General features: G+C 40.7%; 1 protein-coding gene and 1 long non-coding RNA gene across 2 annotated transcripts in view; both read right to left on the reverse strand.

Moving 5' to 3' along the window:
- The window catches only part of LOC117518136 (inactive N-acetylated-alpha-linked acidic dipeptidase-like protein 2), a 656634-nt gene that overhangs the window by 484330 nt on the left and 159887 nt on the right, over positions 1 to 12417 (reverse strand). The window lies entirely within an intron of this gene.
- On the reverse strand, positions 7574 to 8194 carry LOC117519040. The gene is made up of 2 exons (XR_004563146.1): positions 8163 to 8194; positions 7574 to 7714 (listed from the first exon to the last, which is right to left on the reverse strand). It is a non-coding gene; the product is annotated as an uncharacterized LOC117519040 (long non-coding RNA).

Genomic DNA, 12417 nt, shown 5'->3' on the forward strand with positions numbered 1-12417 from the left:
AAGGTAAACATTATATTTTCTTTTCATGGTGGAGGCAGGTAGTGATGAATTTCTGTCTAAAGTACAAAAAGCAGACAACAGAACCCAATAAACTTTTGAAAGATGTCAAAAAGTGGAGCTGTAACAAAACACTTGGCTACATCAAATTGCTCATCTACAGTGTATTCGGATAGTATTCACAGTATTTTGCGTTTTCCACATTTTGTTATGTTACAGCTTTATTCCAAAATGGAATAAATTAATTTTCCCTCAAAATTCTACTCACAACGCGCCATAATGGCGACATAAAAGTTTATATATATATATATATATATATATATATATATATATATATATATATATATATATATATATATATATATATATATATATATATAATTTTTGCAAATTTCTTAAAAATAAAATAAAGAAACAAAGAAATTGCATGTATATATGAATTTATACCTTTTGCTCAATACTTTGATGATCCTTTGGCAGTAATTACAGCCTCATATCTTCTTAAATATGATGCCACAAATGTGGCACACCCATCTATGGGCAGTTTGCACATTCCTCTTTGTGGCACCTCTCAAGCTCAATCAGGTTGGATGTGGAGCATTGGTGCACAGCCATTTTCAGCTTTCTCAATAGATGTTCAATCAGATTCTGGGCTCTGGCTGGACCACTCAAGGACATTCACATAGTTGTCCTGAAGCCACTCCTTTGATATCTTGTCCTGCTGAAAGATGAACCGTCACCCCAGTCTGAGGTCAAGAGCGCTCTGCAGCAGGTTTTCATCGAGGATGTCTCTGTACATTTCTGCATTCATCTTTCCTTTAGTCTTGACTAGTCTCTCAGTTCCTGCTGCTGAAAAACATCCCCACTGCATGATGCTGCCACCACCATGCTTATCTGTAGGGATGGTTCCTGGTTTCCTCCAAATATGACACCTGGCATTCACACCAAATAATTCAATCTTTATCTCATCAGACCAGAGAATTTTGTTTCTCATGGTATGAGAGTCCTTCAGGTGGCTTTTGTCAAACTCCAGGTGGACTTCCATTTGCCTTTTACTAAGGAGTGACTTCCGTCTGACCACTCTACCATACAGGCCTGATTGCTGGATTGCTGCAGACATGGTTGTCCTTCAGGAAGGTTCTCCTCTCTCCATAGAGGAATGCTGGAGCTCTGCCAGAGTGACCACCGGGTTCTTGGTCACTTCCCTGACTAAGGCTCTTCTCCCCCAATCACTCAGTTTAGATGGTCAGCCAGCTCTCGGAAGAGTTGTGGTGGAGCTGAACTTCTTTGATTTACAGATGATGGATGACTGTGCTCATTGGGACCTTCAAAGCAGCAGAAATGCTTCTGTACCCTTCCCCAGATTCTACAAACATTTCCTTTACTTCCTGCTTGGTTTGTTCTCTGACATGCACTGTCAACTGTGGGACCTTATATGTAGGCAGGTGTGTATGTTTCCAAATAATGTCCAATGAACTTAATTTACCCCATGTGGACTCCAATGAAGCTGTAGAAACAAAGAAACCAATTGCATATCAAGTGAAGACTGGGAGCATGCTCTGGTGTTGAGCTATGATGCATCCACAATACCATTACACTGTCTTGTCTCTTGGATACCAATCACCCAGGGAGGTAACTGGTCCATCCTCATCTCTTTAAAGTAAACTATATATTTCAGCCATGTGAGACATGGAATTTTACATTGATGATTTTAAAGATGTTGTAAATGATAAATGATTAATTTCTGAAAAACAAGTATAAAATACACTTCTGCGGTTTTTTTTTTTTTAAATAATGCTAATTTAAAACATCTACTAATTTGTGTTTATAGGAGGGTTTTTTCTCTTTTTGAGAGAGATTTATGTTGGTTTTTACTTCATTCAGTTCAGGGACAACTGCAGCCAATGTGGACAGGTGAGGCTGGCGTGTTTGAGGCTGCTCACACAGGCACATTCCAGTCAATATTTCAAACAGTGCACACTGCTGCCAGAATGACGCAAATGCAGTTTGCTCAACAGCTGCCCAAAACAAGAGACAGTCAAAAAAGTGGGCTTGCCTAGCTGCAATTACTAAATGGTTAACTCACTGTTTTTGTTGAGCTCCGTGAATTAAAGCTGAAAGTCTGAACAAGTACATCTTGATTGTTTATTTCAACTACAGTGTTGTTTTATAGAGACAAAAATGACAACACAGAGTAAAACCCGTCACTCTACAAGTGCTTACGGTCCTCAGTGCACAGGAGAAGGGTCTTCTTAAAATGCCATGAATTACAGTTAATGTTCGTCTTAGAGGAGACTCAAACCAGGGTTTGATCTGTTCAAAAATACGTCTCTGTGCCACTCCACCATAAAGCTGTGATTGGTGTTGCAACAGTCAAAGATTGTAGTGTAAACAGTTTCTCTAGTCACCATCACAAAAACGTGTTTTTGTTGTCTGGGTGTGTTAGTTGCTTCTCTTACTCATCCCATTGCAGGGGCATTCAGGTTTTGAGAACCGTCTCCAGATAGATTTATAATACAGTACCATACTGTTTGTATTCCTTATTGACTGATGTTAATGTAGTCTAAGACATATTCTGGGACTTAGAAACATTCATAGGTCTATTCACTCTCTTGTCTAAAGAATCTGGCTGTAAAAGTGATCATTTGTATGTAAATCAATGGGCAGTACATACAAATAGGGAGCATGGTGTCTTAGTGGTTAGCCCTGTTGCAACACAGCAAGAGGTTTGTTGGATCACTACCCATTCAGTACTCTTCTTGTCAGGCAAGGGTCAAGTCGGGGCACAAACAGGGTTGGACACAAATGCAAGACTCATACTGCAGGTTTAGGAGTAAAAAGGCTTTATCTGCGAAAACGAGCAAAGGTTCAGTACACTGGTGGTCAATCAAACAAAACTGGAAGAAGTAGGGAGGGTCGTCATCCAAAAACAAGCAGGATTCTCAAACACAGCAAGGCAGGATACAGAGGCTGAGACTAGTGTGAGGTCAAAAACAAGGCAAGGTCAATACACGAGTAGACAAAAGAACAAGACTCGTGGAAGGCTGGTAAGTGAATGTGAAGATTCAACAAACTGGCAGTGAGACGGGAAACACAAAGGACTTAAACAGAACCAGTGGTAATTAGAGAACAAGACAAATGCTGGAGAAGAACCTGGAAGGGGTGGTGTGGCAAACAGAAGGGACAGGGCACACCCTCACCAAACCTTGAACACAAAGGTGAACCTAAAACCACAGTGATTTAAACAAAATGTCAAAACCACTAATGAACAACACCCAAGTACAAATAAAATAAAGACCTAACATGAAAAAACAAAGAATTAACCAGAGAACAAATGTAAATACTGAAAAGAAGAAATAAAGGCTCTGATAAACAGAAAACAAAACTAGTGAACTCAATATACCAAACAGAAAATTAAAGACAGAGGATCAAAGACCAATACACACATGAGTCATAACAAGAGCTCAGATCGGGCTGAATCATGGCACTACTGGTGTTCTCCCCATGTTTGCATCAGTTCCCCCCAGGTGTTTTGGATTTCTCCCACTGTCAAAGATATGCAGGTCCCATGAATTGGGAACTTTAAATTGACCACAGGTGTGAATGTGTTGGTCTGTTTTTATGTGGCTCTGTGACAGGCTGGCAGCTTGTCCAGGGTGTACCCAACCTTTCGCCCAACAACCGCTGGGATAGGCTCCAGCTCCTGCGTGCCACTTATGTTTCTATAGAAAATATACAAATGTGGTCATTCTGACATACCAAATGCAAGGTTTTTGTTAAACCTCTTAAATTAAAGGCAAACCTCAGCACAACAAGCACATATTGAATGCAACAGTTCACCTCCATTATGGTGGCGTTTGCCTCTTTTTTTCTTTGTTTACTGTCCTGCTTCTGAAAGGACTGGATTCTGAAACCAAAACAATGCAGATGTTTTGGCAATGGAATGGCAGGATGTTCACACTTCTGCAACAACCATTATCTCACTGAGAACTGAACAACGACTGGTGCTAAAAAGTAGTATTCCACTTATGGAATGTGCTACAATACTGCAAACTACAGCATTTTTTAAAGTGAAGAAAATATTCTCTCAACTGTCACCATTTGCTGTAATTGGGCGATAAAGGCATGGACAGCATATTCTGGACAGCAAGTTGTGATACTCATGTGTAAGAATCATTCAGTCACTAAACAAATGAGTCTGATCACTACTTGTGTATCTACTGTCACTTAAAAAAAAAAAAAAATCAGAAGCGTATCTCTTCTTAAAACAGGTGCAACAACATGATATCCTATACACCCCATATCTGAAAATGTTGAAGTATGCAAATACAATGAGAAAAAAACAAAACAAAACAAAAAAAAAACACAATGGTTCTTACATTTACTTTGACATCATTACAGACAACATGTACCCAAGATATTTACCCCCCCCCCCCCCCCCCCCCCCCCGAGTTATCTTAATTTGTTAACATACATCCATTCAAGTATTCCAGGCCTGCAGCACATTCCATAAAGAAATTGGGATGCTAAAGTATTTTCCACTTTATAGTGTTGCCATACCACCTCACAACACTTAAAAGGTCTTTTGGCATGGAGGATACCAAGCAGTGGAGTTTGTCAAGTGGTATTTTGTGCCATTCTTTCTGCAAATGTGGCTTAAGTTGTGTGCATCAGCACAAACATCATAAGGCTTGTGTTTTGCAGAGCAAATTTTACCTGTCATATCTGAATATATTTGTGTACTGTAGTGCTTGTCAAAGGTATCTTAAAGAAATCTCATTAACAAGTGGTTATATCAGCTATTGATGAATTATGGATCTTTATGCAGTGCCTTCTGAGGGATCAGGTCTTCATCTTTGACTTGCATGCTTGCTCTTTATGCAGTGAAATTCCTCGATACCTGGAATCTTTCAATGATTTTATGCACTGTACAGAGAGAAATATGCAAATCCCTTCCCATCTTTCTTTGAGGAAGATTGTTTTTAATATTTTTCTCATGCATTTGTTGACAAACTACCTTGTTTCCTCATTACTAGCCAGGAAGGGCATCCAGTGTAAAACTTATGCCAAATCATAATGCAGGTCCATGTCACATCTGCTGTGGTGACCCCATTTTGGAAAAAAAATCTAATACTAAATTGCCCCATCCCAACTTTTTTTCAAAATGTGTTACAATCCTAAAATACAGCAATGGATGTATACTCACAGATGAAATGAAGTTGACCACACAAAACATGAAATATCTTGAATTCACAGTGTGAAACAGAAGTCAAAGTAAATGCACTGCAGGGTTTCATGCCCCCCTCTTCCATATCGCCCCACCTTCTCCGATTTGGGGTATAACACCAATGAAAAATACAGTGAGTCCAGTGCCTCTACAGTGCTCCAATCAGCTAATTATTTCTACTAATATCTGAGACAAAGAACTTCATTCACTTTTGCTCAAGTCAAACACCTGTTCAGTGTTTTTGGTACAGAAGTAACTCTTGTAGAAATATCTAAGAAAAAAAATCTGTGTGTGTGTGTGTGTTGAATAGGTTTGTGCCATGTCATGTTGGTACTGATAAATGCATATAAATTCTCCCCACTATAAGAATTTGTCATTCTGAAATACTGCTATATGGACACTATATTTGATGGCATATTTACATACAATTGTGCTCAAAAGTTTACATACCCTGACAGAATTTTTTTTTCTTTTTTTGGCCATTTTTAAGAGAATATGAATGACAACACAAAAACTTTTTTTTTTCACTCATGGTTAGTGGTTGGGTGAAGCCATTTACTGTCAAACAACTGTGTTTCCATTTTTAAATCAAAATGACAAGAGAACTACCCAAATGACCCTGATCCAAAGTTTACAACCCCTGTTTTTAATACTGTGTATTGCTCCCTTTAACATCAATGACAGCTTGGAGTCTTTTGTGGTGGTTGTGGATGAGGCTATCTGATGGTGAAGCTGCCACTGAATATGTGATGGACTTTATTTACATCAATTACAAAGAAATACTAACAATATGGCACTCTATGGTAAATCTGCATGGAGTAGACAGTTATCAAAAACTGACTGTGCAAGAAGTAAAATAGTGAGGAAAGCCACCAAGATGCCCAGGCAACCCAGAAGAAGTTATAGGCTTACGTGGCTGTGACTGGAGGTTCCACCATTCGGAAGATTCAGACGGCTTTCGGTGGCTTTTCAGTCGTGTGACTATCCGAGAAATTGAGGACGAGCTGGGCATGTCACAACATGTCCTGTGAGACTTCATCACGAAGGCGCTTTTGCGGCACCATCAGCTTCGTGCCGATGAATTTCGCTGCAACTCTTTTTTCATGGCAAAATCTTCTGTCACAGTGGAATGTGCCGAAAAAGTGCTGATGTCCACCTCTTCCGCAATTTCTCGGATAGTCACACGACGGTCCCACATCACCACAGCATTCACTTTGGAAATGATCTGATCATTTCGGCATGTTGATGGCCGACCGGAGCATGGCTCGCTCTCCACCGTTGTGCGGCCGTCTTTAAACCGGTTGTACCGCTCCTTAATCTGTGATGCCCATAGGATCATCACCGAAAGCCGTCTGAATAATCCAAATGGTTTCCACCTGGCTGTTGCCCAGTTTCTGGCAAAATTTGATGCAGTCGCGCTGCTCCAGTCGTTCTGCCATTTCCTTGCAAAGAAAAAAACGATGAGAGACTACACCCATCCTCACACAAAGGCTGCTTGCAAGCAAATGACACAATCGACAGGCGTGAAAAAATTCACGCATTCGCATGAAGGTTCAAGGTTGGCTCGTGCAAGCACACGTGATTCAAATCCATCAGGTTTTTGAAAAAAATAATAAGGTTGGATACTTTTCTAACTGACCTCGTATATGAATGGCCTTAATTTCATTATGGCTAATCCAACATTTTTTGTCAATTCTCTTGAATGAAAGGCAACAGTTTTACTTTTCTATTTCAACTCCATTGTACTGGTGTACAGAGGTAAAAAAAAAAAAAGGGGGGGGGGGGGGGGGTCACTGTCCAAGTACTTATGGACCTGATACCCTATAGTTAGTTGTCTGTCATTCCAAACACCATCAGCTATCTCCTCATAGGAGCTGTCAACCTGTCAGTCCCATCTTCCAAATTGCAGGAAGCAAATGTCAATAAAAGTTGATCCCGTCCTTATGAGTCAGCTCTCACTGTTTGTCTCGTTCTTTCTCTCTTTGTTGTTCCGCTTCATAAAAGACTGGACTCAAAATCCAAACAATTCACATGTTTCTGTAATGGCGTGGCAAGGATATTCTCATGTCTGGAAAATGATTATCCCACATATTTTGGCTAAAATCTAATATGTCTCAAATTAAATACGGAGTGTGCTGCAACACAGCAAAGTGTAGCATGTTGAAAAGTCCAAAAAATATTTTGAAAACTGTCAATATTTGCTGAAATAGGACCACAAAGGCAATAAATTCCAAAGGATTGAATGCATATGTTTAAGTTCTGGCATTCATGTGTAAGAATCATTCACTCATTAACTCTCAAGTGACCAAGCTACTGAAGCAACTATAATAACCAAGTGGGGTAATCTACTACATAAGTATTCACACCCTTTGATCAATACTTTGATGATGCAACTTTGGCACCAACTACAGCCTCAAATTTTCTTGAATATGATGCCACAAGCTTGGTGCACCCACGTTGGCCAGTTTTGCCAATTCCACTTTGCAGCAGCTCTCAAGGTGGATGGGGGGCAACGATGCACAGCAATTTTCAGATCTTTCCAGAAATGTTCAATCACATTCAGGTCTGGGTTCTGGCTGGGCCACCTAAGGACATTCACAGAGTTGTCCTGAAGCCACTCCTTTGATATCTTGGCTGTGTGCTGAGGGTCACTGTCCTGCTGAAAGATGAACCGTCACCCTGGTCTGAGGTCAAGAGCGCTCTGGAGCAGGTTTTCATCCTGGATGCCTCTGTAAATTACTGCATTCATCTTTCCCTCAATCCTGACTAGTTTCCCAGTTCCTGCCACTGAAAAACACCCCCACAGCATGATGCTGCCACCACCATGCTTCACTGTAGAGATGGTGCCTCATAGTCTGAGAGTCCTACAGGTGTCTTTTGCCAAACTCCAGGTGGGCTGCCATGTGCCTTTAACAAGGAGTGGCTTCCATTTGGCCACTCTACCATACAGGCCTGATTGGTGGATTGCTGTAGAGATGGTTGTACTCCTGGAAGGTTCTCTTCTCTCCACAGGGGAATGCTGGTGCTCTGACAGAGTGACCATTAGGTTCTTGCACATCTCCCTGACTAAAAGTGCTTTGACACTTCCACAAATTTGATCCCTACACTGGTATGCAATCTGGCATGCCAGTAAGTAATCTCCTCTGAAACTGTGTGTGTAAACTGTGCATGGCTACATGTCAGTGTGCAAAGAAAATTTTGAAATCTTCAAAACATCTGGCACACATTAATTTTGTGAACTAGTCATGAACATTGTGCAACCTATTCGAAACCACTGTGGGTCAATACGAGTCATTGCGTGCAGTGCATCTGAATGATTATAATGAGATATTAGAGCTATAATAAACATAATTTTAAAGATACATTGTCTAACTCATAAGAAGGAATGAAAATGCAACTGTTTTGCCAATCCATAACAATATATTCTTTAAAAATGTATTTCCTTTGAGACAATATTCCAAATGTATTCTCCATGCCATGACATGCATGAGACAACCTGCACCTGTAAATAATTTGTCTGTGATTGTTGAAGTGATGAGAGAATGGTTTCACCAGCCAGGTTTTGAAACCAAATGTGTCATCAGCTATGAAATTATTATTTTATATAACCTGGCATCCAGCAGGACAAAACCAGTCGCATTGGCATGACAAATTGCGCGGCAGTGCGGGGATCAAGTTTATACAAGTGCCAGATGCCTAAAATCTCCAATTAAGCTGTGGAAACATCTCAAGGATGATCAGTGGAAACCGGATGCACCTGAGCTCAATTTTGAGCTTCACGGCAAAGGCTGCGAATGTTTTTTTTTATTTTTCATGAATTTGCAACACATCTAAAAAAAAAAAATAAAATAAATCTCATTGTCATTATGGGGTATTGTGTGCAGAATTTTGAGGGAAAAAAATGTGGAAAAAGTGAAGTGCTGTGAATACTTTCTGGATGCACGGTATGATTCTGTTACATTTTATAAGTGGGGTGAGATATGACACCAGTTATTTATTTGTGCAATTGTGATATTTTTAATCAGAAAAACCTGTCCTGTGAATTTGTCATAGCATATCAGATTGTGTGGTGCAGATCAACAGCTGCTACAGTATCATCAGCGTTTACAGTTTCTCAACTCCACTGCACACTCTCTTACGGTGGCATCACCTTAAATTGTTGCAGTCATGTGGAGAGTTTCGTTATCCCTGGTTGTTCACTTAAACAAATTTCTTTGTTGGTAGCATGTAGCTTGTGCAGAGTTTGTCAGGTATGAATAAAATCTTGATTACCATGCCCAACATCTACAAACTTCCTTTTTTGTGCATGGATTTGTGCTTGCTCTAACTCCATTTGACAAAATAACAGAAGGGTTTGTTCTGCCCTGCATAGTATATCTTTAGAGTATGTTCAATCCCTAAACTATTACCAATGTGTGCATTATCAAAATCAAAATGTACTTCCCCTAAATATTTTTGACTGAAGTGTCATCCTAATTTCGTACCCTTTCTCCCATCAGGGTAAGCAAGCTTTCCCATATCTTTATTTCTGGCAAAGAACACAGAGTTCAATCAGTTGTAACAGTTAATGATTTCTGGGTACACTTCAGTCAACCTTGGTGATGAACACGTTTCTCCATTCAGCAAGAAACACTTTCACTGGGGAGCAAGTGTTTGATTTTACTAGTTTTGTATATTGGCAAATCATTGTTTCTGGGGCACCAAAATTAATACCCACCTCTGAGAAATATCAATATTAGCATGTTCAACACAACTCTCCTGTCCCCATCCAATGACCACATCGAGGATGAATGTGTTAGTACAACAAACCACCCCTGTGTGCTTACCCTCACAGACCTTCCAGAGCAAACTGCAGAGGACAGAGACAGACGTGTTCAGCTCTTAGTGAAGGGACAGCCTAACAGCCTCACAGGTGACTCTATACACTGGGATCTATACACCTTGTGATCATTGATTATTTCACAGTGTATACTCCAGATGAGTGAATAATGAATATTTGGCTGAAAATGAAAAAGTTTAAGGTGCTATTTGTTGTTGAAATGCCTTAAAAATTAAATTAAATCAAATCAAATCAATTTTATTTATATAGCACCAAATCACAACAAACAGTTACCCCAAGGCGCTTTATATTGTAAGGCAAAGCCATACAATAATTACAGAAAAACTCCAACGGTCAAAACGACCCCCTGTGAGCAAGCACTTGGCGAAAGTGGGAAGGAAAAACTCCCTTTTAACAGGAAGAAACCTCCAGCAGAAGCAGGCTCAGGGAGGGACAGTCTTCTGCTGGGACTGGCTGGGGCTGAGGGAGAGAACCAGGAAAAAGACATGCTGTGGAGGGGAGCAGAGATCAATCACTGATGATTAAATGCAGAGTGGTGCATACAGAGCAAAAAGAGAAAGAAACACTCAGTGCATCATGGGAACCCCCCAGCAGTCTAAGTCTATAGCAGCATAACTAAGGGATGGTTCAGGGTCACCTGATCCAGCCCTAACTATAAGCTTTAGCAAAAAGGAAAGTTTTAAGCCCAATCTTAAAAGTAGAGAGGGTGTCTGTCTCCCTGATCCGAATTGGGAGCTGGTTCCACGGGAGAGGAGCCTGAAAGCTGAAGGCTCTGCCTCCCATTCTACTCTTACAAACCATAGGAACTACAAGTAAGCCTGCAGTCTGAGAGCGAAGCGCTCTATTGGGGTGATATGGTACTATGAGGTCTCTAAGATAAGATGGGACCTGATTATTCAAAACCTTATAAGTAAGAAGAAGAATTTTAAATTCTATTCTAGAATTAACAGGAAGCCAATGAAGAGAGGCCAATATGGGTGAGATATGCTCTCTCCTTATAGTCCCTGTCAGTACTCTAGCTGCAACATTTTGAATTAACTGAAGGCTTTTCAGGGAACTTTTAGGACACCCTCATAATAATGAATTACAATAGTCCAGCCTAGAGGAAATAAATGCATGAATTAGTTTTTCAGCATCACTCTGAGACAAGACCTTTCTAATTTTAGAGATATTGCGCAAATGCAAAAAAGCAGTCCTACATACGTGGTGTATTAGATAAGAAACCGATACTTTTATTTTTTTTTCAACTATATGGATTTGAATGACGTGCGATTACACCAATCATGCTTGAACCCTCGTGCGCATGCGTGAGTTTTTTCACGCGTGTTGGTGACGTCATTTCCCTGTGGGCAGGCCTTGAGTGAGATGTGGTTCAGCCCTCTCGGCTGAATTCCTTTGTTTCACACGCTGCTTGAGACGGCGCGCGTTGCTTTATCAAACTTTTTTCTGGACCTGTGAGGAATATCCGAGTGGACACTATTCGAGAAATTGAGCTGGTTTTCGGTGAAAAGTTTAACAGCTGATGAGAGATTATGGGGTGTTTCTGTCGCTGTAAGGACTTCCCACGGAGCGGGACGTCGCGCAACGCTTCTAGGCGCCGTCGTCGGCCTGTTTCGAGCTGAAAACATCCTAATTTAAGGCTTAATTCACCCAGGACGTCGTGAGAGAACAGAGAAGATTCAGAAGAGGCCAGCATGAGGACTTTATGTGGACATTCCACTGTTTAAGGACATTTTGTAATGAAAGATGTGCGCGCAAATTCGCCGAGTCGTTTCCGTGACGACTCGGCGAATCTGTGTGCGCTGCGACAGGAAAAACACCTCCGTGTTGAAAGCCATTTGTAAAATTCAGGCGGCTTTTGATGGCTTTCAACAAGTGAGTAACTGAGAAATTGTTTAACAGCTTGGGCATGTTCCAACTTGCCCGTTAAGGTTTCCAACGGAGGTGTTTTTCCTGTCGCGACCCCCCGCGGTCGGGTCCGGCCCAACATGCGACTCTGCCCGCATGTTCTTTCATTACAAAATGTCCGTTAACAATGGAATGTCCGAATAAACTCCTCATGCCGACTTCTTCTGAAAGTTCTCTGTTCTCTGGGTCAGGATACACCAACTACCAGAGTGAGCACAGTCAGGCATTAAAATAACATGGGAGTGATGGCACTAAACAGTGGCAGGGTAATTAACATAATACAAAAGATGTGCCAGACCAAACAGTATAGTACAACAAGACACAACAGGAAACCAAAGAGAATAGAAAGAAAGGGAGAGAGGGCAGTGTCAGGGAGTCAAAGAAGAACGAGACACCACAAACAAAACATAAAAAAACACCGCAAACATTCAATATAAACCAACTC

This window comes from Thalassophryne amazonica, chromosome 10 (genome assembly GCF_902500255.1).
Source record: "Thalassophryne amazonica chromosome 10, fThaAma1.1, whole genome shotgun sequence".
Classification (NCBI taxonomy): domain Eukaryota; kingdom Metazoa; phylum Chordata; class Actinopteri; order Batrachoidiformes; family Batrachoididae; genus Thalassophryne; species Thalassophryne amazonica.